Genomic DNA, 27,440 nt, shown 5'->3' on the forward strand with positions numbered 1-27,440 from the left:
TGATTGTGTGGTACTCATTTTCTAGGTGCCCCAATTTGAGACACCATGTTTGCTTTGCAAAAGTGCTGAGCACTCACAGCTGCAACAGAAGCCAATGGGAACTGTGCTTTGAATATATAAAGGACCCTATAATGCTAAAGTTCTCTGAAAAAATCAGGCAATCGATATCTCACATTGGGCACTCAAAATTAGCATACAGTTTTGACACTATTGTCACTCCCAAGCCAGAATATTTTAAACTGAGATTCTCCCTGTAAGGAGTTTCATTTATTAAGACTCTTACAGAATATTAGTTAGTTTTTAGCCACACAAGTCCAACCCTTGTTTCCCCTTGATTTAGGGATCCCACAGCCCTCTGTCTAGGCCTGTGCATTATACTTCCATAGGCTCCCCTGCACCAACACCTTAGGTGAGGAGTACCACAGCTCTCCTCCTGCTCCTTCTGGGGCCATCATACGATACTGTCCATACTGTGACATTTGTGAATGAAACAAGATTGACTAGTCAAAGTGCAGTTTTGCCAGTATTACTGTGTCTACACTATGGGCATCTGCCAGCACAACTACATTGGTCAGGGATCACATCTCTTCATATCCATGATCAACATAGGTTGAACATAGGTTGATATCCATGATCAACATAGGCCAGCAGAATTCTATACCATAGACATGGCCTTCATATATTCTGGGTCTCATACCTCATCTACTGTCTGAACACTGAGAAGAGAAACTGAGCTTTTGTACTAAAAACAAGCTGCCAGCAACCAGTGCAAAGCAGCTGTTCTGAACAAAAGGCAGATGGACAAATTCCCTGCTGGCGTAAATGCTGTATGTAATGCCACTGAAGTCAATGGAGTGAGTGCTTCATGTTTATGTCTCCAAAGTTCCTTAATTAATTTCTTGAACATGTTTACTTGTTAGTTTGTATATTGTGTACTACATATGCTATAAATAGTTAGAACAAGCCTTCTGATAAAATAACACATTTTTCTATATAAACTGGGAGTGAGCAGAAATGTTTCCAATACTAGACACATAGGACCAAATTCAGACCTAGTGTCAATAAAATGGTTCCCATAGCATTGTGCATCGTCATCCCAGAGCCTTCCTAAAATAAACTAACTCAGTTTCAGTATCATTTTAAATGGAAAAATAAAATAAAGGGGGAGGTGTTTACAGAGAAAAATCAAAGTAGACATCTCCATACATCAGTGGGAATTGCATCCAATAATTTCAGAGGCTAAATTTGCTCTCTACAAAATAGAGAGTTGGGTCCAAATCCTGTTAACACTGAACTCAATGTGAGTTTTGCCATTAAGATCAGGGAGAACATAATTTGGCCATTGGTGAAAGTCAGACTCATTTTGTACACCCACAGAATGGATACAAGTCACTTCTTTGCCAGTTGCACCAGTTTTCTGATCAATGTATAACATACGCCTATTTATGTCACCTCTCAATTTCATCTTGACTTCCTTCATGTTTTGTACAGCGTTAACCCTGCTGTCAGTGCTTAACAATTAACTATTACAAGGGAGGCAGGTCTCTTAGGACTCTCCCTATGAAAGTTTTAAATGTGAAGAAGCATTCTAAAATTTTATATAGTACAATGAAGGCCAGCAGCAGCCCTATAGCACCTTGATGACAACACCTAACAATGTTTCATTAAGTTTTATAAGTAAAACAAGGTGCAACCCTTAATTATAGTTAAAATAATATCCAGTTTGAACCACAGGATTCCACATTCTCAGTTGTACTAATGTAAAGCCACAATAACTTCATTAAAGTCACGTTTGAGTTTCTCAGGTGAAATAATTCTATATAAGTGCAAAGCATTTTAAGTTATTTAACAGTACACCACATATGCAATGTCTTCTTATACGGTGGTTTACACTAATTGTAAAAAGGCTCAAAGGAACTTTATCTTATTTGGTAGCAGCTTCTGTGTATTTTTTTTTAAATGAAGAACTAAAAAAAGCACAAACCTAAAGCTACTAAGAAAAAGTACTTGAATTTCTCTGTAATACTCAGAGTAGGGTTTATTAAGATCCATCCTATCAATAAGCATATTTTGCAGATTAAGAGCTAAATTCTGTGCTGGTGGTCTCAGCAAGACCAAACAGATGTTGGATAGTGCAGCCTCTCTGCTACAGAAAGCCTGCCAGCCACAGCTGGATTACCTTGGGTTGGCTGAGTGAAAATGCACCCTGGAATGCACGTGGACGCTCCTCTGAAGGGGAGCAGTATATGCCTCTGCCAGCACTTTCTGCTGACAGCGCTGTCAGTCAGCTATGGGTCTGGACGCTCCCTAAAACACAGAAAATACCGCGGGGCATGAAAGCAGTGACCCTCTCTACCACCACTTTCATGAATGTTCTGCTGAAATTCAGCCCCTGGTTTTGTAGGGTAAGAAAGAGGCTCTCTATACCTCTCTCTTCTTACCTTCTTTATACAACAGTGCAGGTATGGGACAGGATTTGGGTTTAAATATGTTTTCACACCTATTGAGTCAAATCCTGTTCTCACATAAGTGTGAACCTGGAGAAAGTCATTTGAGGTCAATGGAGACTCTTGATTTTTGCTGGTGTAACAGAGTAGGACTGAACCTCTAACATGGAAAACAAAAGTATTTGCAAGTATCAGAGGAGTAGCCGTGTTAGGGCACGTCTACACTTGCAAAGTTACAGCGCCGACAGTTCAGCGCCACTCAAAGAGCACAGAAGGAAAAGTGCTGTTGTGTGTTCACACTGACAGCTGTCTGCGCAATAGTGTGTTCACACTTGCAGCACTTGCGACTCTATTTGGAGCGGTGCACTCTGGGCAGCTATCCCACAGAGCACCTCTTTCTCTTTTGTTGCTAAGACTTGTGGGAAGGCAGAAGAGCTCACGGGGCATCCTGGGTCCTGTCCCAATGCCCCATGATGCATTGCTTCGAATCCCAGCAATCTCTGTGCCTCCATCCACATTTGGCGCCATCTTTCAACTGCACACCCTGCCCTGCTTCTTTCAGGCTGCAGGAATGGATCCCGAGCTGTTGACCAGAAAGCTGTTCACACTGACCAACGCATCACGAGTGGCAGTGCAGTTATTCCTTAAACTATAAAGTCAAGAGGAGTGCGACATTGCCATACGTAGTAGCTATGACACGAGATTGCTTGTAGCATTCACGGAGGTACTGATCACAGTGGAATGCCACTTTTGGGCTCGGGAAACAAGCACTGAGTGGTGGGATCACATCGTGATACACGTCTGGGATGATGAGCAGTGGCTGCAGAACTTTTGGATGAGGAAAGCCACATTCATGGGACTGTGCAATGAGCTCGCCCTAGCCTTGCGGCGCAAGGACATGAGAATGATAACTGCCCTGCTATTGGAGAAGTGTGTGGTGATTTCACTGTAGAAGCTGGCTACTCCAGACTGCTACTGATCATTCGCTAACCAGTTTGGAGTGAGAAAGTTGACCGTTGGAGTCGTGTTGATGGAAGTGTGCAGGGCCATTAATCGCATCCTGCTCCAAAAGACCGTGACTCTGGGCAACATGCGTGACATTGTGGATGGCTTTGCACAAATTGGCTTCCCTAATTCTGGAGGGGTGATCGATGGCATGCACATTCAAATTCTGGCACCAGACCATCTAGCCACCGAGTACATAAATCACAAGGTGTATTTCTCAATGGTTCTCCAGGTGCTTGTGGATCACTGTGGGCGTTTCACAGACATTGACGCAGGCTGGTCCGGAAAGGTGCATGACTCACACATCTTTCGAAACACTGGCCTGTGCAGGAAGCTGCAAGCTGGGACTTTCTTCCTGGACCAGAAGATCATCGTAGGGGAAGTTGAAATGCCCACTGTGATCCTGGGAGTTCCCGCCTACCTCTTAATGCCGTGGCTCATGAAACCATACACAAGGCAACTTGACAGCAGCAAGGAGCAGTTGAACAGCCTGAGCAAGTGCAGAATGACTGTGGAGTGTGCATTTGGCCATTTAAAAGCCTGGTGGTGATGCCTCTATAGGAAGCTGGACATGGCCAATGACAATATTCCTATGCTTATAGCTGCGTGCTATACGCTCCATAATATTTGTGAAGGGAAGGATGAAAGCTTCACTCAGGGCTGGACCACAGAGGCTCAGCACTGGGAGGCTCAGTTTGAACATGCAGAGACCAGGGCTATTAGAGGAGCACAACGCAGGGCCGTAAGGATCAGGGATGCTTTGAGGTAGCAATTTGAAGCTGAAAGCCACGAATATTTGTTGCTATGTTCGGGATTGCAGTGCTTGTAATGCTAGAAGTGATTGGTGCACATGATGCAAGAAGGGCCCTTAACATAGTTGTATGTTGCTTTGCAGTGCTCTTTTTGCTTTCACTTAATAGAATAAAGATTGCTTTCAAACAAACACAATCCTTGTATTCAGAGTAGCAGCCGTGTTAGTCTGTATTCGCAAAAAGAAAAGGAGTACTTGTGGCACCTTAGAGACTAACTTAGAGATGCATTCAATGAAGTGAGCTGTAGCTCACGAAAGCTCATGCTCAAATAAATGTGTTAGTCTCTAAGGTGCCACAGGTACTCCTTTTCTTTTTGCTAATTCTTGTATAGAAAGACAACAACCAGAGGAGGGAGTCAAACAAAAAAATCATCAGCAGGGAGGGTGATGGAGGAAGGGAAGGTCCCGGGACAGCTAAAGATTTGTGTATGTCCAGGGATCATACCCAAACTTCTCCTTTAGAGTACGATGCAGCAGGGCCAAACTGCAGAGGGATGGGTGTTGAGTGCAGTGGGTAGTGGGAATCCATAGTGCTGGACTGTGAGGAGGAGTAGTGGAATGCTGCGAGTAGAGAGTGGAGTCAGGAGGTTGATAACAGTGTGTTGGTGCAGGGCTGGGGGAAGAGTTTTGCGATAGCGGCTGCAGGGGATGGTGCGAGCGGAGCTGCTCGGTCTGAAGAGCTAGTATCGCCTGGAGCGTGTCCGCTTGGCGCTCCATAACTGTTAAGAGCCGCTCCGTGGCTTCTTTCTGGTGTGCCGTGTTCTCCTTTCAGTCCCTCTTCTTGCTGTCCTGCCACTCCTTCAATTCTTTTTTCTTGGTGGCGGAGTGCATCATAACCTCATGCATAAAGTCCTCCTCAGTTCTTCTTGGACCTTTTCTAATTCTACGCAGCTGTTCTGCCACCGATAACAAAGAGGGAGGCTGTGCTCCCAAAGTAATCTCTGTGAAGTTTAAATGCAACATTTTACAGAAGCGGTATTGTTTGCAACACAGACAACACTGTTTCAGTGCTTTAAAACACAGCCAGTACTCACACACCTGCCCCTAACTGGCTGACCCAGGCAAGCACACATGAGCCACAAGACCCCCACAACGGTGAGTAGTCGTAGGGGCAGGGTAAATCACTGTTCCAGGACCTGCTGTACACTGGGAACGTGGCTCGTATGCACTTGGGGAGAGCCAGCACTGTAGGGGGGTCTGATAACCATTCCTGTCCCCACACTTGCTACAGGAGGTGATCATTATGGAAGATATCTCGCTGCTGAGGGTGAGCAGGGATTCAAGGGAGGGTCTTCTCCAAGCCTGTGGCTTCCACCCTTGCACTTATGTGGCTAGCCTGTGTGCAGCAATGGTCCCCCCTTCCTCACCCTCCCCATAACGGCACAGTGGCGCGGGAAAGTTACCGTTAATGGGGCAAGAAACAAAGCAGCTCTGCCGAGGAACCTGAAGGAGCAAATTGCCCAGTCTCTCCACAAGAGTTTCCTGGAAATCTCTGAGGGAGATTCCCGTGAAGTGCGGGAGTGTGTCAACAGCCTGTTCCACCACTCAGGCTAGGCATGAGGTGGGAGACAAGCCTGCTTTCTGCAACCCTCCTGTCCCCAACAACTCGCTTCAGCAATTCCCCAAATCAGATCCACTTACCAGGGGCCTCCTCTCCTGTTTGCACTGTGCCAATCTCCGACTGGCTAGGCTCCTCCAGGTTAGAAAAGAGCTCCTGACTGCATGCATCTCTGGCCTCTGAGTCATCCTCTGCCTCTGGGTCCCCCTCCCCTTCTTCATCCAAGATTGCTTCCTCCTGGCTCAGTGCACTCTCAACTGGCATGCAAGCCAACAAAGTATCCACAGGGTCCTTCGCAGTGGAGGTGTGGTTGCCACTGAGTATCGCGTCCAGCTCTTTGTAGAACCGGCAATATGTGGGCACAGCACCGGAGCAGCGGTTTGCTTCCCATGCCTTGTGGTAGGCGTTCTGCAGCTCCTTCACTTCGACCCTGCACTGCAAAGTGTCCTGGTCATGGCCCCTTTCTATCATGCATCTAGAAATCTGTCCGTAAGTACCATAATTCCGATGTCTGGAGCCCAGGTGTAACTGCACTGCCTCCTCTCCCCAAATGCCGATGAGGTCCAGCAGGTCGGCATTGCTCCAAGTGGGGGATAACCTGGAAAGATGTGCTGAGACCAATGCATGCATCACCAAGCAAACAGGAAGGCGACTTTCAAATTTGAAAAGGAATGTATGGGGTGGGGCTGACGGTTGGTCACCTGAGGGCAGGGCAGTAGAGTTCAAACTGATGGCCAGAGATGTGAGAACAGGCATTGTGTCCTGGAGGCCAATTGCAGCGCTGTAATCACCACGGTGTCTACACTGGCTACACAGTACTATAGGCTACACAGCACTGTAGCCCCGGTGCAGAAAGCTGTACGCCTTTCTTTGGGGTGGTTTTTTTAGAGCGCTGCATCTGCGCAGTTTCTGTGCACTAAGTGGCTTGTCTGTGTCTACACTTTGGGAGTTACAGCACTCAAAGCTGCTTTACTGCGCACAAACTTGCCAGTGTAGACGGGACCTTAGTCTGTATCTGTATCTGTAATAAAGTATTTGCCTATCACATGGTTATAAACATCAGCATTGTAGTGACTAGCTATTGCATATTTCAAGAAATTTGCAAGGTTTCCTTTGAACAAATCTTTATTGTATTTACTAAACTGTGGGTTAACGGCTTTGTAGAAAGCATATTTAACATGTTTTTTCAATAATGACTGAAACAAGCAAAAAAGTTAATGTTTTCATTGATATGCATAATTGGTTTGAACATTGCAAACTACAGAACATGAGAAACTGCAGCTTTGACATGATAAAATAGCTTTTATTACTGTTACTATAACACAAAGCACAGTCATAATTAATGTATTTGCTAAGTTGTTATTATATTAATTATGCCACACAAATCAAGCAGAGCAAACAACTAATGTAATGTACTCTTGATTTTCACCACACAGTTTGTGTATTAAAAGTGATATTTTTGTAGCTGCCAGTTAAAAATCCTGTATCACCTTTTGTAATGACATTTTTATAATAAAACACAAGGAAGAGGTTTGATGAGATTCCCTTTTGAAAGGAGAGCAAGAAGAATTATGGAAAAATAGATTTTTCTTTAATACAGTCACTTCAGGGAAAAAGTACTAATTTGAGTAACAACATTGCAATATTTAATTAAACATTGGGATTTGTATCAGTCTTTTTGTGTGGAGGCGGACAGCTATAAAAAAAAGGGCTAAATTCATCCATGGTGTATAATGCAATGGATTTAATGAAGCCATGGAGTTGTCTTAAGGATGAATTTAACCTAGTCATTTTATTTTTGGGTCATGAAGTTCTTAGCCATTCCTGAAAGGGCAGCATGGTTTGGCCCATAGTGCTGTAATGGCTCATGGTACCTAGCTTTGTGGTAGGAGTAGTTAGGAGGTGCTATGCCAAATCCTGAGCTGGTGTAAATCAATTTAGCTCCATTGACTTCAACAGTGTTATGCCAGTTTACACTGGCTGAGAATTTAGCATATGATGGGCAATTCAGAGAGGTGCAGCATACATTTTCAAACTTTATCACACTTGAACTATAACCAATACCTCCCTTGTTCCCATACAAGAATGCCTAGAAGAGGAGAGCTTACTTTAAAAAGACCTGTGGTTCTTAGACAACTTCTGTTCCAATGTGTTATCTCTCCTGGACACAGAAACAGTCAAGGAACCTGGCCGCCAAGTCTTACAGAAAGTAAGTTTGGAGGGAACAATTTGGCCATGTCAAAGAGATCAGTCAGTATAAGCTTTCCTTGCCATTAGCTGGCCCAATCAGCTAGCGTCTTTCCCCCAGAGCAGCAGCCTTAAGATGTAGGGAAAATGCGTCATGGAGTGGCTATTCAATGACTACTTCATTTCATACCAGGCTACACTGCAGTTGACTGTGCAGAGCTCAGTTTGTGCATTCTGACCCCAAAAATCCTAGAGATTATTGAGCATTGGAGGGGTGATATGTGCAGCCACTTTTCTTGTCTGGACAGGACCTTGGCCCAAATTTTTGGTTTGGGTTTGGTGTTTGTTTAAAAAAAACAAACCAAAACAAATACAATTTCTCCCTTTCATAATGAAGCAATGAAGAGCGTGTGTTCCTATACCAACCTATGATTAGAAGCTGTGAGCTAGATCCTCACCTAGTACATATGTAAGCGGGGGAATAGTCCCACTATTGTGGGGAACTTTCCTGGCTTCTGCACTACCCCGGTGAAGTGGGCTAGCGAAAGGATCTGAGTCCTCGTTCCCACTTCCTTTACTCAGTGGCCTCCCTGCCCTTGAGGACTCCCCTTCCACTCTCCTGTCTGGCAGAGTCCTCATAATCCCAACAAGGCTGGGCCCAGGATTCCTGGGGGGCTCGATGCCCAACCCTGCTGTGGTCACGTAGGACAGGGGCTAGGGTGTCCCCACTCCGGGGTACTCTCTCTGCATTAGGCACTTCTCTGACCCACTGATCATTATATACAATTGAAAGCAAATGCAAGTTATTTAATCAACAATTAATTTAAAAAAGAATAAAGGAAAATGAGAAAGGTTAAAGGAAACACATCACCCCACTCCGTGGCAGGGAACATCACAAACAGCATCTCTCGAATGTCAGGGCAGTTCACAATCTGTTCCTTGTAAGTCCCAGGCCTCCTTCTCAGGCCCTGGCTGTGCTGCAGGGATGCTGTGCATTGGACACTCGCTCTGGTGGTGGCCACATGCTCTCAGGCTCTAGGTGGCAGGGCCCTTCTTCCAAGTGTTGCCCCCACCCTGTCAGGGTTACCAATCCCCTTTCGAGTCTGGCCTGCAGAGCCTCCTGGCTGAGGCAGCTCCCTGTGCTGGGCCCACTGCCCAGGGTCCCCCCTCGCTCTCCCCAGCTGCTCACGACACCCGGCTCCGGACTGCTCCAGCCCCAGCTCCAGCTCCACTCTGCCTCAGCATGGCTGCTGCCCTGCCTCCAGCTCCCTGGGCTGCTTCTCTGGCCCCTCTGGCTCTGGTTGCTGCAGCTCTCCTCCCAGGACAGGTCTGCTCTGCAGGCTGCTTCTGTGACTCTGCTCCCAGCACTGACCTGCTTCGTGGGCTGCTTTTCTGGCCCCTCTGGCTCTGGTTGCTGCAGCTCTCCTCCCAGGGCAAGTCTGCTCTCTCTGGGCTGTGCCTCTGGCTTTGGGGCTGCAGCTCTGCTCCCAGGACAGGGTCTGCTCTCTCTGGGCTGCTTTTCTGGTCCCTCTGGATCTGACACAGCTCTGCTCCCCAGCTCAGCTTGGGCCCCACTCTGTCTGACCCAGGAAATTCCAGCTCACAGGGAGTATGGGACCTCCCTGGCCTCCTGACTCCCTGATTAGCCTGCCCACCCATCATTCAGGCTGACCTGGAGCATTGGCCTCTCCTCAGTGTTCCTGGGGGCTGTCAGTCTCAGGGTCCTGATTCCCCATCTACCCTTCCCCCTTTTAATACTGGGAGCTAGCAACTAAAATACCCCCACTGAATGTTAGTAAGGGGGCAACAGTCCCCTTACACATATAAACCGGCATACTTTCACTGAAGTCATCGCAGTTCTGATAATTTATATACTCTAAGGATTTGGCCCTAAATTACTACTCCCAATTCTTGACATCAATTCAAATTTCAGAATTAGGGTTAATCCCTAGATAACAAAGGGCCTGCTTTTCCTCTCACAGTAGTGTATATCAGGAGTAATTCCATTGTATTCAATAGAGATAAAAGAATGTAAGGCCGGTGAGAGATCAGAATCAAGCTCCATTTTTAGAAATATCCTCTGGTAGCTACCAACCATCTTACCTGGGTGGTGTGCTGATGATGTTAACCATATAACCTGCTCTGACACTCGGTACCTCAGGAGAACACCCTACACCCCCATGTTCATCTTTATAAAATGATTGTGTGGTATCCAATGCAAAGTTTATCATGCTGGGTGTCTTCAGAAGGCTCAACATGCACTGAGCATGGTTGTTATAGTGATGTTATAGTAAGGTTATAGGTTATAATTTCATGTATATAGTTATGAGGTTGAAAATGTATCCTCGTGGCTTAAAGCAAGCCCATGCAAAAACTCTCCAAGAACTGAGAGGCAGTTCACATCTTGTCAGGACATGGATGGGACAAACCCAGCCCAGCCTCACAGGAACAATGGACACTGGCAGCAACAAAAGAATCTGTCAGACCCTTGAGGGAGTCACCCCCTCCCTTTGGGCAGTTTGGGACTGCGATGAGGTAATGCTCACCTGACTCTGAAGGGGGGGTGGGGGAAGCCAGGAGGAAAGAAAGGACATGATAAAAGGGAGAGACATTTTGCCATGCTCTCTCTCTTCCACGTACATCTACAGACACCACCACTACCAAGCGACTGAACCACTGATCAAAGGGGTGAGCCTGGCTGAAGAGCCAGCCTGTGGTGAGAAGCATCTAAGTTTGTAAGGACATTGAAAGTGTTAAGATAATTTTAGAATGTATTTGCTTTTATTTCATTTGACCAAATCTGACTTGTTATGCTTTGACTTATAATCACTTAAATCTATCTTTATAGTTAATAAATCTGTTTGTTTATTCTACCTGAAGCAGTGCATTTGGTTTGCAGTGTGTCAGAGACTCCCCTTAGGAGAAGAAGCCTGGTACATATCAATTTCTTTGTTAAATTGATGAACTTATATAAGCTTGCAGCATCCAGTGGGCATAACTGGACACTGCAAGACGGAGGTTCCTCGGGTTGTTTCTGGGACCGGAGATATTGGCTAGTGACATTTGCTTGCTAGTAGCTGGGAGCAGCTAACATGCTAGACGCTGTGTGTGAACAGCCCAGGAGAGGGGGTTCTCACAGCAGAGCAGGGTAAGGCTGGCTCCCAGAATCAAGGATTTGAGTGGCATAGCAGATCACCGGTCCAGACAATACCAGAGGGGAACATCACACCTGCATCCCTCACAACCACAACAAAAGAGCCACTTAAGATTCTGCCATCTCCCTTTGTTGCATGTAACTATTGTTATGGATTGCCCAAAATGACTCTCCCCATAGAAGCGGCAAAGAGTCCTGTGGCACCTTATAGACTAACAGATGTATTGGAGCATAAGCTTTCGTGGGTGAATATCCACTTTGTCGGATCTGACGAAGTGGGTATTCACCCACGAAAACTTATGCTCCAATACGACTGTTAGTCTATAAGGTGGCACAGGACTCTTTGCTGCTTTTACAGATCCAGACTAACATGGCTACCCCTCTGATACCTTCTCCCCATAAAAGGGATTAAAATAATAAGCAGTAAGTGCTCTGAGCTTTAAGCCATTAATGGTATTGGGTGGGTTAGAGCTCTCTTCTTGGGGAGTTGAAGCTGAGGTTCTTTTGTGTTGCATAGTAGCTGCACAAAAGGTGGATAGATACCCAGGGCCACCTGACTAGGTCATGTGATCTTGGTGAGCAGCCCCAGGTAAAGTGTGCCAGGTCTGGGAGGAAAAGGGGCACAGTTTGTTAAGCAGTATGACGTGAAGTCCTAGAGAGAGACAGAAGAGTTGTCCTCATTGCCAAAAAAGATGTTCTTTTACAGTGAGATAATTACCATGTGCTAATGAGCTCACTGTAAAATCCTAAGTAGTGTTATCATCTGCAGAATGTGTTTCTTGTAGAGCAATAAAGTCAATGTTATGCACCTTAAGAACTCTTGAAAGATAGTTACAGTTAGCTTGCAGCAGACTGAGAGCTTCAACACTGGGTTGGTAAATACGTAGAGTTGGTCCTATGGTTCTCTGGTGCTGTCCCAGACAGGGACTCTAAAATTTTGTGTTGATAATCATACCCGGAGAGTGACAAATTGATGTCCAGTAGTCTTTTGATGACATTTGTTGTGCTAATCAACAACATGTAACAGAAGTACCATGTCATCTTAGAATCATCATAGAATCATAGAATATCAGGGCTGGAAGGGACCTCAGGAGGTCATCTAGTCCAACCCCCTGCTGAAAGCAGGACCAATCCCCAATTTTTGCCCCAGATTCCTAAATGGCCCCCTCAAGGATTGAACTCACAACCCTGAGTTTAGCAGGCCAATGCACAAACCACTGAGCTAGCCCTTCCCTCCTTCTTGGCAACAAGGGCACACTGCTGACTCATATCTAGCTTCTCGTCCACTGTAATCCCCAGGTCCTTTTCTGTAGAACTGCTGTTTAGCCAGTCAGTCCCCAGCCTGTAGCGGTGCATAGGATTCTTCCGTCCTAAGTGCAGGACTCTGCACTTGTCCTTGTTGAACCTCATCAGATTTCTTTTGGCCCAATCCTCTAATTTGTCTAGGTCCCTCTGTATCCTATCCCTACCCTCCAGCGTATCTACCTCTCGTCCCAGTTTAGTGTCATCTGCAAACTTGCTGACAGTGCAATCCACGCCATCCTCCAGATCATTAATGAAGATATTGAACAAAACTGGCCCCAAGACCGACCCTTGGGACACTCCGCTTGATACTGGCTGCCAACTAGACATGGAGCCATTGATCACTACCCGTTGAGGCCGACGATCTAGTCAGCTTTCTATCCACCTTATCGACCATTCATCCAACCCATACTTCTTTAACTTGCTAGCAAGAATACTGTGGGAGACCATATCAAAAGCTTTGCTAAAGTCAAGGAATAACCTGCTTTCCCCTCATCTGCAGAGCCAGTTATCTCATCATAGAAGGCAATTAGATTAGTCAGGCATGACTTGCCGTTGGTGAATCCATGCTGACTGTTCCTGATCACTTTCTTTTCCTCTAAGGGCTTCAGAATTGATTCCTTGACGACCTGCTCCATGATTTTTCCAAGGACTGAGGTGAGGCTGGCTGGCCTGTAGTTCCCAGGATCCTCCTTTCCCTTTTTAAAGATGGGCACTACATTAGCCTTTTTCAAGTCATCCGGGACCTCCCCTGATCGCCATGAGTTTTCAAAGATATTGGCCAATGGCTCTGCAATCGCATCTGCCAACTCCTTTAGCATGCTCGGATGCAGTGCATCCAACCCCATGGACTTGTGCTCATCCAGCTTTTCTAAATAGTCCTGAACCACTTCTTTCTCCACAGAGGGCTGGTTACCTCTTCCCGATGCTGTGCTTCCCAGTGCAGCAGTCTGGGAGCTGACCTTGTTAGTGAAGGCAAAAAAAAAGCATTGAGTACATTAGCTTTTTCCACATACTTGGTCACTAGGTTGCCTCGCCCATTCAGTAAGGGGCCCACACTTTCATAGAATCATAGAATATCAGGGTTGGAAGGGACCTCAGGAGGTCATCTAGTCCAACCCCCTGCTCAAAGCAGGGCCGATCCCCAATTAAATCATCCCAGCCAGGGCTTTGTCAAGCCTGACCTTAAAATCTTCTAAGGAAGGAGATTCCACCACCTCCCGAGGTAACGCATTCCAGTGTTTCACTACCCTCCGAGTGAAAAAGTTTTTCTTAATATCCAACCTATACCTCCCCCACAGCAACTTGAGACCATTACTCTTTGTTCTGTCATCAGCTGTCACTGAGAACAGTCTAGATCCGTCCTCTTTGGAACCCCTTTTCAGGTAGTTGAAAGCAGCTATCAAATCCCCCCTCATTCTTCTCTTCCACAGACTAAACAATCCCAGTTCCCTCAGCCTCTCCTCATAAGTCATCTATTCCAGTCCCCTAATCATTTTTCTTCCCCTCCACTGGACTTTTTCCAATTTTTTCACATCCTTCTTGTAGTGTGGGGCCCAAAACTGGACACAGTACTCCAGATGAGACCACATTGTAAATCAGTCTCTGCTTTGATCATTTGCTAGTGGCATCTCAGAGTTACACAAAGCCACTTTTGAAGCTAGTCACTGGCTCACTAATTCAGATTTGGTTATTTGAATGTTGCTAATCAACTCACTTGCCATATAATAGATGATGCTAGCAGGGACAATGCACATGTATTTGTTATTGAGATGTAACTAGATTAGACAGCTCACCTGCAATAGAGCTTGCCTCACTCTTTCAGGGTAAAAACTCCAGTGCTTTCGATTTAGGATTTTACGTGAGATGGCTAGCACACAGTTATCTTGCTGTAAACCCTCCCCCCCACACACCCCCGCCCCCACACACACACACCCCTTTTCTGGCAGTGAAGACAAAGCTAGTGGGGTAACACAACTGCTTCTGGTGTGGGGCAGCAGTCCCTGGTTGAGGTTTCCTTCCTTGTTTAAGGAAACAGAACTAGTGTGCATTTTATAAACAAACAGGTTACACCACAGAATACCTGGCTGCATGACTGCTCCAAAGGGAAATTGACCTGCAAGGCCCTGGACAGGGGCAACACCACTATTGCCATTAAAATACTATATACACTACTCTGAAAGCAAAAATATAACAGAACCTAAACAATAATTTAAATGAGAATGCACGGTAAAGTTCTAGTCCTCCTAAAATACACCGATCGGCCACCAGAGACATATAATCTATCCCAGTTTATGCACTAAGGCCAGTGCATATTGGGACAAAGATATAGGCGTTTAGCCAGTGATGTATATTGACTCACACAGAGAAGAAATAATTGTACATAATCTCACGTGTATATGTATGTACCTCATTATTGAGTCTCTGTGCCTTATTCTTTTTAGTGTTTTCCAAGTACGTTTGAGTTAGAAATGTTTATTACATTTATTTCAATAAATTGAAGATGTAACATGCTAGCTACAGTGCACAAAAATATTTACAATGATTAAAATAAGACCATATCTCCAAAAGAAACCCCTAATCCAGCTCTTTGAAACTTTGCAATCTCCTTCACTATCTCATCAGTGCAGCCCCACTGTGGTTCTGACTCGATAGGCAGAGGATGTGTTTGCGTGAGCGTCTCTTGGCCACCATTATACCTGTGTGCAGAACTTGGACTTTAAAGTTGTATGGCTGTTGATGGACATTTATATTGGGTCAGAGCTATCTGGTTTGCTTCCACTCTAAATGCTTAGAGCTTCAAACGTTTATCTATCAATTGTAAATTCATTTGTATCTCTACTGGAACATAAGACTTCCCACACTGAATTAACCCAGTGTATTTAGTCCAGTACCCTCCCTCTGAAAGTGGCCAGTAGCCACTTCAAAGGAAAGTGCAAGAACCCCCATAATGAACAATTGTCAAATAGCCTGCATAAAGGGGAACTTTCCTCCTAACCCCTGACAGTTTGCAATTGCCTTATGTCCTGAAGCATGAGGGTTTGATCTCTTATATGTTGTATTGTCACAGGCTAGTCACTCCCACAGATGACACCTCCGCCTGGCTGCTCTGGGGAATAGCTCTCTTCCAGAGCCATACCCCTCCGCCAATTGCGGTCTTTCAACCTGTTGTCCTCTGTCTTTCTCTCCTGTCCCTTTCACTCCAGGAGCTGCAGCTTCCTCTTCATGACTCAGCCAGGTCACTATGTGGTTTCCTCTTCCAGGGTACAGCATCTCACTGGACCTGATGTCCAGGCAATGCCTCTCCATCAGTAGCTGGTAGGGGAACCTGGGCCCACCCACTACTCCAGCTTCCAGTCCAAGGACCCTGAAATATGAAGCCAAGGTCTGTTCAGTCTCCAACCTTGCTGCTCAGGCCCTGGGCTGCTTCCTACTCACCTCCCACAGGCTCTCTTCTCCACCCTTCTCTCTTTAAGGCAGGAGAAAGCAAACTACAGCCCGCGGGCCAGATCCAGCCTGTCAGAGCTTTCAGTCCGGCCCACAGGATTGCCAGCCCCCTGGCGCAGTGGGGCTTAGGCAGGCTCCCTGTCTGCCCTGGCCCCATGCCACTCCCAGAAGTGGCCGGCATCACATCCCTGCGGCCCCTGGTGGCGGACAGGGGACAGAATCATAGAATATCAGGGTTGGAAGGGACCTCAGGAGGTCATCTAGTCCAACCCCCAGAGGGCTCCCTGCTCTGCCCTCGCCTGTAGACATCACCCCCTGCAGCTCCCATTGACTGGGAACAGGGAACCATGGCCAATCAGAGCTTCAGGGGTGGTACCCACAGGCAAGGGAAGCATGCGGCGGAGCTGCCTGCCTTACCCCACCACCCAGGGGCCACTGCCGGACATGTTGGCCACTTCCAGGAGCGGTGCAAGGCCAGGGCAGGCAGGAAGCCTGCCTTGGCACTGCTGCGCGTGGCTACCACCCTGGAGCTGCTAAAGGTAAGTGGCACTGGGCTGGAACCCGCGCCCCGAGCTCCTCCTGCGTCCTGCATCCCAAACCTCTGCCCTGAGCCCCTTAATCCTTGCCTTGAGCCCCCTGCCGCACCCCTCCTGTGCCCCAACCCCCTGCCCTGAGCCCCCTCCCACACTCCACACCCCTTACCCTGAGCCCCTTCCTGTACACCACACCCCATCCCACACCCTGCACTCCCTCCCGCACCCCAACCCCAGCCCTACATTCATGGTTCTGCATACAATTTCCCCACCCAGATGTGGCCCTCAGACCAAAAAGTTTGCCCACCCCTGCTTTAAGGTATACCCTTCCCCCAGGGCCAGGCTCCTACTCTTTTTCTGGGATCCCTTCTTCCCACTTTAATGCACAGAGGATGGCTGCAGATTTCCTCACTTCAGCCCTTTCTGTTGCTAGCTTCCTGGCTTTATACTAGCCCAGCGCATGCCTGCTCAGGTGAGCTTCATCTTTCAATCAGGAGTTGTACCGCCAGCCTAATCCCCTCATGTGGGCCCTATCATATTAATTGGCCCTTTTTGAGCTTCTTTCACTATTTTAGGGTTGTTGTGGGGTGGACACCCCCTCACATGTATCTTGTCCAATGTAACTGTGGATGTTTTTATTATCCATATAAATAAATGTCTAAGGCTGAGATTTGTAAAAGTATTTTCAAGGTAATGCTCCATTCAGCATTGCAACACCTGATTTAAGAGCCTACATCCAATTGACTGTCAATCGATTCTGATTCCCAAGTACCTAAATCCCTTTTGAATATGAGATTTAGACTCCTAAATCAATTAGGTATTGCTATGCTGAGAGCAGCAATGCCTAAATACCTTTAAAAATTGGGCCCTAATCCTTTTATAAATTCTGCTTAGCTCTTGATCAGATGTTAGTTGGTGGAAATGAGTTCTGCAAATTGTGTTTTGTGTAAAAAAAGTATTTCCTTTATCAGTGTTAAATTTGTAGCCCTTAACTTTCATTGGATGGGAAAGGGTATATAGGAGCAGCTAAATAATAGTGGCCATTTACATTCTCTCATTGTTGTGTCCCCTCTTATTTTAGCTCCTTTCTAAACTTAAGTCCCAGGCTATTTCTCTCTCTCTTCAAACAGAAACCTTTCAATGTGGCTAGTAATTTTTATTACCTAGCTGCTGATCACTTTAATTTCTGTTGTCTCTTTTGAGCTGGTTTGACCAGAACTGATCACAGCACTCAGGTTGAAGGTGTTCCAGTGATTTATAATATGTCAATCTTTATTGTTTTCTATACCATTTTATTTATTGTTTGCTTTTTGACAACTGCTATATTCTAAACACATAACCATAAATAATTTCTAAAACTTGTTTTTTTTTTAAATTATAAAACTTTCTTGGGACAACATAAATATATCTGACTGAATAACAGTCTTCAGTTAGACAGTTTTCCATTGATTGTCTAGTTAGTCATCAGTACCTTCCCCTATTCAATCAGCTCTATTTAGAAGATCAAAAACTATTAATTGAATTATTCATAATTTTTTTTTGGCAATCAGTGGAGTAGTTTATTTACAATTTTTTTTATTATTTAGCCAGCCCTAAATGTAAGTGTTGGATTTCTTAGCAAAATTAACTACAAGTTAACGTTCAGGAAAAAAACCTGTTATAACATACATATATGTATGTATACACACACACACACACAAAATATAAATTTAATTAGAATTTTAGCTGGAGTCTGTCATAAGTGAGCAGAGGAAAGGATCCATATTGCTACAGCTACAGGCTGTGAATCAAAAACAAAAACCAGGAAAAAGAAAAGTGGAAACAAAATGACTGGAGTTTCCCAAGGTAGAGCTTGGATATATCTATATAGATATATACACACACACACACACACACCTTTAACATATATATGTATATAGTGATAGACCCAGGCCAGTTGGGTACAGCAGAGTAGTCCTGTTGGGATCCTGGAAGTGGGCAGGTGGAAGCCCGCCCACTGCTAAAGAACCTCCCCCAGCCTAAGGGGAGGATCTACAGGTTCAGGATTACAATAATTACAGGGGACAGCTAAGGAGATAACAGGAACGGGAGTGAGGTCACAGGGATAAACGAAGGGAACCGGATGGGGACACCAAGCAGAGAACTCTGGACAGCGCCCACTGCTCCTTGAAGGTGTCAAGGGAGGCAGCAGACGCTTCCAGAGGAACTCTGCCCGGATGCGTGAACAGACTGAGAAGCACAAATAGGCTCCACAGTCGCAGGAAACCCCGTCGGCCAACCTCCTCTCCCTGGTTTTGAAAATGGCCATTTTGGCCAGGGCTAGGAGGAGGTTGAGAAGGAGGTCCCTCGACTTTGTGAGGCCATGGATAGGGAGTGCATAGACGAGAAGGTGAGGGGAAAAGTGCAACCAAAACCATAATAATATATCTAGGAGGAGCCGGAATAGGGGCTGCAACCTGGCGCACTCCAGATATACGTACACCAAGGTCTCCCTCATGCCGCTAAAGGGGCAGGTGTCCAGGAGGGGAGTGAACCGCACCAAGTACACACCTGTGCTCACAGCTCTATAAAAGAGCCACCAGCTGATGTCCCTGGCGGGCCTTGGGACCAGGGTAGGGCAGGACACAAGAGCGAGGCACACGAGTGTGTACAGATGTTTTCTTGGCATGGTCTGGAACCGAACTGGCTGCAAGTTGTGCAGTCAGCTCACAGTAAAGGGGTGGGATGGCCTGGCAGGTCCATGGGGCCCAATGAAAAGGTCCGGAGGGCCTGGGGTGGAGGATGGGTGTGGCGTGACCTCTCGCAGGACCTGGTGGAGGAAGACCCAAGCAGTGGGCGGTAAAGCAACCCTCACCTCCTGAAGTACATGCCAGGAAGTACCAGGCCTGGAGAGCCCCATGTGCTGAGCGAGCATCAGGGGATCCAGCCAGTCTCCCCGGTCGTAGTCCAGGAGGTCCAGTCCGACCCTGGTGACTTCTGCCAGGATGAACCTCTGGCACACCAAGGGGGACTCTGGCACCTGCACACAGAGCTGGGAGTTGTGTAGCAGGGGCTCTGTGAGGAGATCCAACCCCTCGGCGGCTGCCACGGACCTGGTGGCTGAAACCAGTTTCCAGGTCTGGAAGAGGTACTGGTAGAAGACCGGCAGCTCGGAGAGGTCTCGCGGAATACCTCTCGGATGGAGATAAAGGAGCTGCTGGTCATATTGGAGCCCGTGGAAGCGGCGCAGGAAGGTGTGTACCAGTACACTCCACTCTGGAGTGCCTGCACCATAAAGGAGCCTCTGTAGAGCCTGGAGGCGGAAGACATGGACCTGTGTGCGCAGGCACTTCAGGCCCTGTCCTCCCTCCTCCAGGGGCAGATGGAGGACCCCTGCAGAGACCCACTGTAGTCCTGGCCAGAAGAACTCCAGAACCAATGTCCGGAGGTTGGCCAGGAAGCCTGGGGCTGGGACCTGGGTGTTAAGCCAATGCCAGAGCATGGACAGGACTAGTTGACTGAGCACCAGTGCCCTCCCTCGGAGCGAGAGGCACCGGAGTAGTCCTGTCCATCTCCGGAGCTGCTCTGCCACCCTGTCCTCTAAACCTTGCCAATTCTCCAGCGGAGATGGATGCATGGCAGAAAGGTAAATGCCAAGATAGAGCAGCGGACCCACTCTCCATTGGATGGCCTGAACCGTGGGTGGGAGGGAGCTTGCCTGCCACCCATCCCCGACCACCAGGCCAGAGCTCTTGACCCAGTTGATCCGGGTGGAGGAGGCTGCCATGTAGATGGCCTGGCAAGCCTCCACCCGCACCAAGTTGCCTGGGTCCTGGACCACAAGGAACATGTCATCGGTTTACGCTGACAGGACCAGCTCCAGCTCCAGCTCCAGCTCCAGCTCCAGCTGTTGCAGCACCAACCCTCTCAAACTCCAGTGGCGGAGACAGAGGAAGGGCTCGATCGCCAGAACATACAGCTGGCCCGAGAGGGGGCACCTCTGCCGTACTCCCCGCCCGAAGCTGACTGGCTCAGTCAGGGTCCAGTTGAGCCTGACCAGACACTCCCTGGAGATGTACAGCACCTGGAAAAACCCCAAAAACTGGGGCCTGAACCCGAACGCTCACTGAGTGCCCAGGAGATACCCGTGGTCCACCCTGTCAAATGCCTTCTCCTGATCCAAGGACAGAAGGGTGAACGACAGACCATCCCTACACCCGAGCTCCAAGAGATCCCGGACCAGATATGGATTGTCAAAGATGGTACGGCCCGAGACAGCGTAGGTCTGGTTGGGGTGGACCACATCCACCAGCACGAACCCCAGCCACAGCGAAATGGCTTTCTCTATCACTTTGTAGTCCGTGCTGAGGAGCGAGACGGGAGGCCAATTCCGAAGGTCACAGGGGTCCCCTTTGTTTGGGAGCAAGGTGAGCACAGCTCGCTTGCATGACAGGGGGAGAAACCTGCTTGCCAAGGACTCAGCCCAGACAGTGACAAGGTCCAGGACGAGGACATCCCAGAACACGCAGTAGAACTCCACGGTCAGCCCGTCCATGCCCAGGGATTTATTGGTGGGCATGTGGCGAAGGGCTTCTGAGAACTCAACCAGAGTGAGAGACAGCTCTAGCCAGTCCCGGTCGCCCACACTGACCATTGGGAGTCCATCCCAGAGCACTCTGCAAGCTTCAGGATCAGTTGGATCTGGGGAGAAAAGGCCCGTGTAGAAGGCCCTGGCCCTCCCACGCATCTCCTCTAGATCCGTGAGGGGGGTGCAGTCCTCTGTTAGGAGGCAGGTCACATGCTTCTTGGCCCCCCTCTTTTTTTCCAGGGCATAGAAGAAGCGGGAGCCATCATCCATCTCCCGAAGGAGTCGGATGTGGGACCGAACAAAGGCACACCGGGCCTGATGGTCCTCAAGGGCCCAGTGCTCCTCCTGCTTCTCCCAGCACACTCTGCAGAGGGATGGATCCTCGGGGCTGGCAGCCAGATGCCTCTCCATCTCTAAGACCTCCCGTTCTAACTGCTCTATCATCGCATCCCTCCGTCGGCTGGCACCCCGGGTGTAATTGCGGCAGAAAAGCTGGGCGTGCACCTTCCCCATATCCCACCACCACCGCGCTGAGGGAAAGGAGCTCCTCTGCCCTTACCAGGCCAGCCAGAACTCCTGGAAGGATGCCACAAACCCCACATCTTCCAAAAAGCTGTTATTAAAGTGCCAATAAGCCAGCCCCAGCCTCTCCGCGCAGAGAGAGGCTATCACAGTTGCTAGGTGGTGATCTGAGAACGGGGCTGGCCAGATGCTGGAGGAGTGGGCCCATGAAAGGTGACAGTGTGATAAGTAAATGCAGTCCAACTGAGAGTGGCACAACTGATGGGCCTCCAACTGGAAGAAGGTGAATGTTAAGACGTTGTCTGGGTCGTGATCGCACCAGACGTCCACCAGGGAGTGATGGTCGACAATCTACTGGAGGACGTCTGTGGCAGCCAGGCATTGCTCGGTCCCCAAGGGCTCCCGCTCCTTGAGGGTGGTGTTAAAGTCCCCACACAGGACCAGGCACTCACGAGGATCCAAAGAGCTGAGGAAGGCGGACACCTGCCGATAAAAGCGCAGCCGCTCAGGGCCTGATATCGGGGCGTAAACGTTGACGAGGTTGACCACTAGCCTCTCCATATGGACCCAGAGGTGCAACAGGCGGCCCGGCACAGCCTCAGCAACCCCCAGCACCTCGGGCCATAGGTCGGAGGAGAACAGGGTCCTCCAGCCGTACGAACTGTGAGGTGGCTAATATAGACCCTGTCCCCCCAATCCAGCCGCCAACTTGCTTCGGCGGCTGGATCTGTATGAGCCTCCTGCAGGAAAACCACAGAGTACCCCCCCTCCCGAAGGAAGGAGAGCACCTGGCACCTGCGGAGACCCATCCTACAGCCCCGGGTGTTTAACGTTGCGAAGATCATGGGTGCCATGGGGAGGGCTGGGGGGATGCTCCCTGGCAGGGACGCTCACAGCTCCCGTTGGGCCGCACAGCAAACCGTGACCTACTCCATAGGTGAGCAAAGAGTCACGGAAACAGTGGGCCCACTGGTAGGCCGAAGCGGCTTGCCTCCCGGTCCCTTTACCCTCCCCCAGAATGGCCCTTACTGCCCAGAGGATTTGATAAAAGTCCCCCCATGGCTGGAGAGCCAGCTGCACCTTGTTCTGGGACCCATGGGTGTCCTGGAGAAACTCTCATAGCTCCTCTTGCAGCCTATCAGGGGGCGGAGTTACAGGCCACTCGCCATCCTCGAGTGGGGCCCCTGTTGAAGCCCCATGGCCTACCGAGACGGGCAGGCAGGGGGCGGACCCCCAGCGTGGCACCTGATGTGCTGGTGCCACACAGCCCACCTCAGACCCCGGCTCAGTAGGGGGCGGTAGAGGGAAAATAGGAGCCACTAGGGGGTCAGGACAGAGGAACATGAAGGCCGCTCCTTGGGGGGGGGGCGGGTCATCCTCTGGGAAGGGAAAGGAGACAGCCCCAGGGGCGGCAACAGCAGCATAGGAGGTGGAGGGGAGGCGGGCGGGGTCAACATCAGGGGCAGAGGCAGGACAGGGCTTAGGAGCAGGGTCGGGGAGAGGGGCAGAGTCAGAATCGGGAGTCCTAGCAGCCAAGCTGCCAGGTGGGGGTGCCTCTCGGTCAGGTGCAGGGGTCTGGGGAGTGGGCCCTTGGTGATGCCGGGCTCTTGCTCCATGGCAGGTGTCGTGGAGAATCAGGAGTGGGGCTACCGTCTGGGGAGGAGGTCGGCTGCCCTGCATCAGCAAGGGATGCCCCTGGTGACTCAGGGCCCAGCCGTGTGGCAATAGCCGTTGCCTCCATGGGCTTTGCGGCTTGTAGTGGGGTGCCATCCATGGCTGGGCTGGTGGAAGAGTCCAGGAGTCCCTCGGAGATGGGAGCAGAAGCATGGTTGGGTGGGGACAAGGGGGCCGGGGTGAGGTTACCCAGATCGAGGCCCGCTGGCAAAGGGTCATACTCCCCATGGATGACTGGTGTTAGACCCAGGGACTCGATCTCCTTGAAGATGGAAGGAAAGTCACCAACCACCACCCTAGGACATCTTCGCCAGCACCCAAAGTGACACTCGTCTCGGGGCTAGCAGGGGCCTTAGGTGGCAAGGGAGCAGGAGGGGATCCATCTGGTGCCACCCCAGGGAGGGGCTCCAGAGGAGGTGCAGTACTACCCTCCATTGCCACCACATCGTCCCCAGCCGGCTCTGGCAGATGCGATTCACCTGGGGGCAAAGCAGAAGGCTCAATCATAGAATCATAGAATATCAGGGTTGGAAGGGACCTCAGGAGGTCATCTAGTCCAACCCCCTGCTCAAAGCAGGACCAATCCCCAATTAAATCATCCCAGCCAGGGTTTTGTCAAGCCTGACCTTAAAAACCTCAAAAGGAAGGAGATTCCACCACCTCCCTAGGTAACGCATTCCAGTGCTTCACCACCCTCCTAGTGAAATTTTTTTTCCTAATATCCAACCTAAACCTCCCCCACTGCAACTTGAGACCATTACTCCTTGTTCTGTCATCTGGTACCACTGAGAACAGTCTAGATCCATCCTCTTTGGAACCCCCTTTCAGGTAGTTGAAAGCAGCTATCAAATCCCCCCTCATTCTTCTCTTCCGCAGACTAAACAATCCCAGTTCCCTCAGCCTCTCCTCATAAAAGTCATGTGTTCAAGTCCCCTAATCATGTTTGTTGCCCGCCGCTGGACGTTTTCCAATTTTTTCACATCCTTCTTGTAGTGTGGGGCCCAAAACTGGACACAGTACTCCAGATGAGGCCTCACCAATGTCGAATAGAGGGGAACGATCATGTCCCTCGATCAGCTGGCAATGCCCCTACTTATACAGCCCAAAATGCCATTTGCCTTCTTGGCAACAAGAGCACACTGTTGACTCATATCCAGCTTCTCGTCAACTGTAACCCCTAGGTCCTTTTCTGCAGAACTGCTGCCTAGTAATTCGGTCCCTAGTCTGTAGAGGTGCATGGGATTCTTCCGTCCTAAATGCAGGACTCTGCACTTGTCCCTCTTGAACCTCATCAGATTTCTTTTGGCCCAAACCTCTAAACTGTCTAGGTTCCGCTGTATCCTATCCCTATCCTCCAGCGTATCTACCACTCCTCCCAGTTCAGTGTCATTTGAAAACTTGCTGATGGTGCAGTCCACACCATCCTCCAGATCATTAATGAAGATACTGAACAAAACTGGCCCCAGGACCAACTCTTGGGGCACTCCGCTTGATACTGGCTGCCAATTAGACATGGAGCCATTAATCACTACCCACTGAGCCAGACGATCTAGCCAGCTTTCTATCCACCTTATAGTCCATTCATCCAGCCCATACTTCTTTAACTTGCTGGCAAGAATACTGTGGGAGACCATATCAAAAGCTTTGCTAAAGTCAAGGAATAACAGGTCCACTGCTTTCCCCTCATCCACAGAACCAGTTATCTCGTCATAGAGGGCAATTAGATTAGTCAGGCATGACTTGCCGTTGGTGAATCCATGCTAACTGTTCCTGATCACTTTCTTTTCCTCTAAGGGCTTCAGAATTGATTCCTTGAGGACCTGCTCCATGATTTTTCCAAGGACTGAGGTGAGGCTGACTGGCCTGTAGTTCCCCAGATCCTCCTCCTTCCCTTTTTTAAAGATGGGCACTACATTAGCCTTTTTCCAGTTGTCCAGGACCTTCCCCAATCGTCATGAGTTTTCAAAAATAATGTCCAATGGCTCTGCAATCACATCTGCCAACTCCTTTAGCATGCTCAGATGCAGTGCATCCAAACCCATGGACTTGTGCTCATCCAGCTTTTCTAAATAGTCCTGAACCCCTTCTTTTTCCACAGAGGGCTGGTCACCTCCTCCCCATGCTGTTCTGCCCAGTGCAGTAGTCTGGGAGCTGACCTCGTTCAAGAAGAAAGAGGCAGAAAAAGCATTGAATACATTAGTTTTTTCCACATCCTCTGTCACTAGGTTGCCCCCCTCATTCAGTAAGGGGCCCACACTTTCCTTGACTTTCTTTTTGTTGCTAACATACGTGAAGAAACACTTCCTGTTACTCTTAACATCTCTTGCTAGCTGCACCTCCAAGTGTGATTTGGCCTTCCTGATTTCACTCCTGCATGCCTGAGCAATATCTTTATACTCCTGCCTGGTCATTTGTACAAGCTTCCATTTCTTGTAAGCTTCTTTTTTGTGTTTAAGATCAGCAAGGATTTCACTGTTAAGCCAAGCTGGTCGCCTGCCATATTTACTATTCTTTCTACACATCAGGATGATTTGTTCCTGTAACCTCAATAAGGATTCTTTAAAATACAGCCAGCTCTCCTGGACTCCTTTCCCCCAGGAGATCCTGCCCATCAGTTCCCTGAGGGAGTCAAAGTCTGCTTTTCTGAAGTCCAGGGTCCGTATTCTGCTGCTCTCCTTTCTTCCTTGTGTCAGGATCCTGAACTCGACCATCTCATGGTCACTGCCTCCCAGGTTCCCATCCACTTTTGCTTCCCCTACTAATTCTTCCTGGTTTGCGAGGAGCAGGTCAAGAAGAGCTCTGCCCCTAGTTGGTTCCTCCAGCACTTGCACCAGGAAATTGTTCCCTACACTTTCCAAAAACTTCCTGGATTGTCTGTGCACCGCTGTATTGCTCTCCCAGCAGATATCAGGATGATTGAAGTCTCCCATGAGAACCAGGGCCTGCGATCTAGTAACTTCCGTTCGTTGTCGGAAGAAAGCCTCGTCCACCTCATCCCTCTGGTCTGGTGGTCTACAGCAGACTCCCACCACGACATCACCCTTCTTGCTCACACTTCTAAACTTAATCCAGAGACTCTCAGGTTTTTCTGCATTTTCATACTGGAGGTCTGAGCAGTCATACAGTGTAACTCTTACATACAATGCAACTCCCCCAACTCTTGTGCCCTGCCTGTCCCTCCTGAACAGTTTCTATCCATCCATGACAGTACTCCAGTCATGTGAGTTATCCCACCAAGTCTCTGTTATTCCAATCACATCTTAATTTCTTGACCGTGCCAGGACTTCCAGTTCTCCCTGCTTGTTTCCCAGGCTTCTTGCATTTGTGTATAGGCACGTAAGAAAACACGCTGATGATCACGCTTTCTCAGTATGAGGCAGGAGTCTTCCCCTCTTGCGCTCTCCTGCTTGTGCTTCCTCTCGGTATCCCACTTCCCTCAGGGCTTTGGTCTCCTTCCCGCGGTGAACCTAGTTTAAAGCCCTCCTCACTAGGTTAGCCAGCCTGCTTGCGAAGATGCTCTTCCCTCTCTTCGTTAGGTGGAGCCCGTGTCTGCCTAGCACTCCTCCTTCTTGGAACACCATCCCGTGGTCTAAGAATTCAAGCCTTCTCTCCGACACCACGTGCGTAGCCATTCGTTGACTTCCACAATTCGACATGTCTTTTCCTTCCACAGGGAGGATGGATGAGAACACCACTTGCAGCTCAAACTCCTTTATCCCTCTTCTCAGAGCCATGTAGCCTGCAGTGATCCGCTCAAGGTCATTCTTGGCAGTATTATTGGTGCCCACGTGGAGAAGGAGGAAGGGGTAGGAATCTGAGGGCTTGATGAGTCTCGGCAGTCTCTCCGTCACATCGTGAATCCTAGCTCCTGACAAGCAGCAGACTTTCAGTTTCCAGGTCGGGATGGCAGATAGATTACTCAGTCCCCCTGAGGAGGGAGTCCCCGACCACCACCACCACCCGCCTCCTTCTCTTGGGAGCGGTGGTCGTGGAATCCCCATCCCTAGGACAGTGCATCTCATGCCTTCCAATCGGCGGCGTCTCCTTCTGCTCCATTCTCTCAGATGTATCATCTTGTCCACTCTCTGCATTAGTACCTGTGGAGAGAACATGAAAACGGTTGCTTACCTGTATCTGCATTGCTGGTATATGGACGCTCCCCTTTCTTCTTCTGGAGGTCACATGCTGCCAAATTTCTTCACTGTCCTTCTATCCCCGCTGCGCAGCCTGCTC

The 27,440-nt window shown here is 48.8% G+C and overlaps 1 protein-coding gene across 2 annotated transcripts in view; it reads left to right on the forward strand.

Annotated features, from left to right (window-relative positions):
- Window positions 1-27,440, forward strand: part of LOC144930435 (uncharacterized) — a 90,439-nt gene that overhangs the window by 26,755 nt on the left and 36,244 nt on the right. The window contains exon 1 of one of the 2 annotated variants that reach the window (XR_013635603.1): window positions 10,603-10,724. The exons of the other annotated variant lie outside the window; for it this stretch is intronic. The gene's annotated coding sequence lies outside the window, so the exon portion shown is untranslated. Of the gene's footprint in view, window positions 1-10,602; window positions 10,725-27,440 lie in introns of those variants that run through there. 2 annotated transcript variants of the gene reach the window in all.

This window comes from Lepidochelys kempii, chromosome 3 (genome assembly GCF_965140285.1).
Source record: "Lepidochelys kempii isolate rLepKem1 chromosome 3, rLepKem1.hap1, whole genome shotgun sequence".
Taxonomy (NCBI): domain Eukaryota; kingdom Metazoa; phylum Chordata; order Testudines; family Cheloniidae; genus Lepidochelys; species Lepidochelys kempii.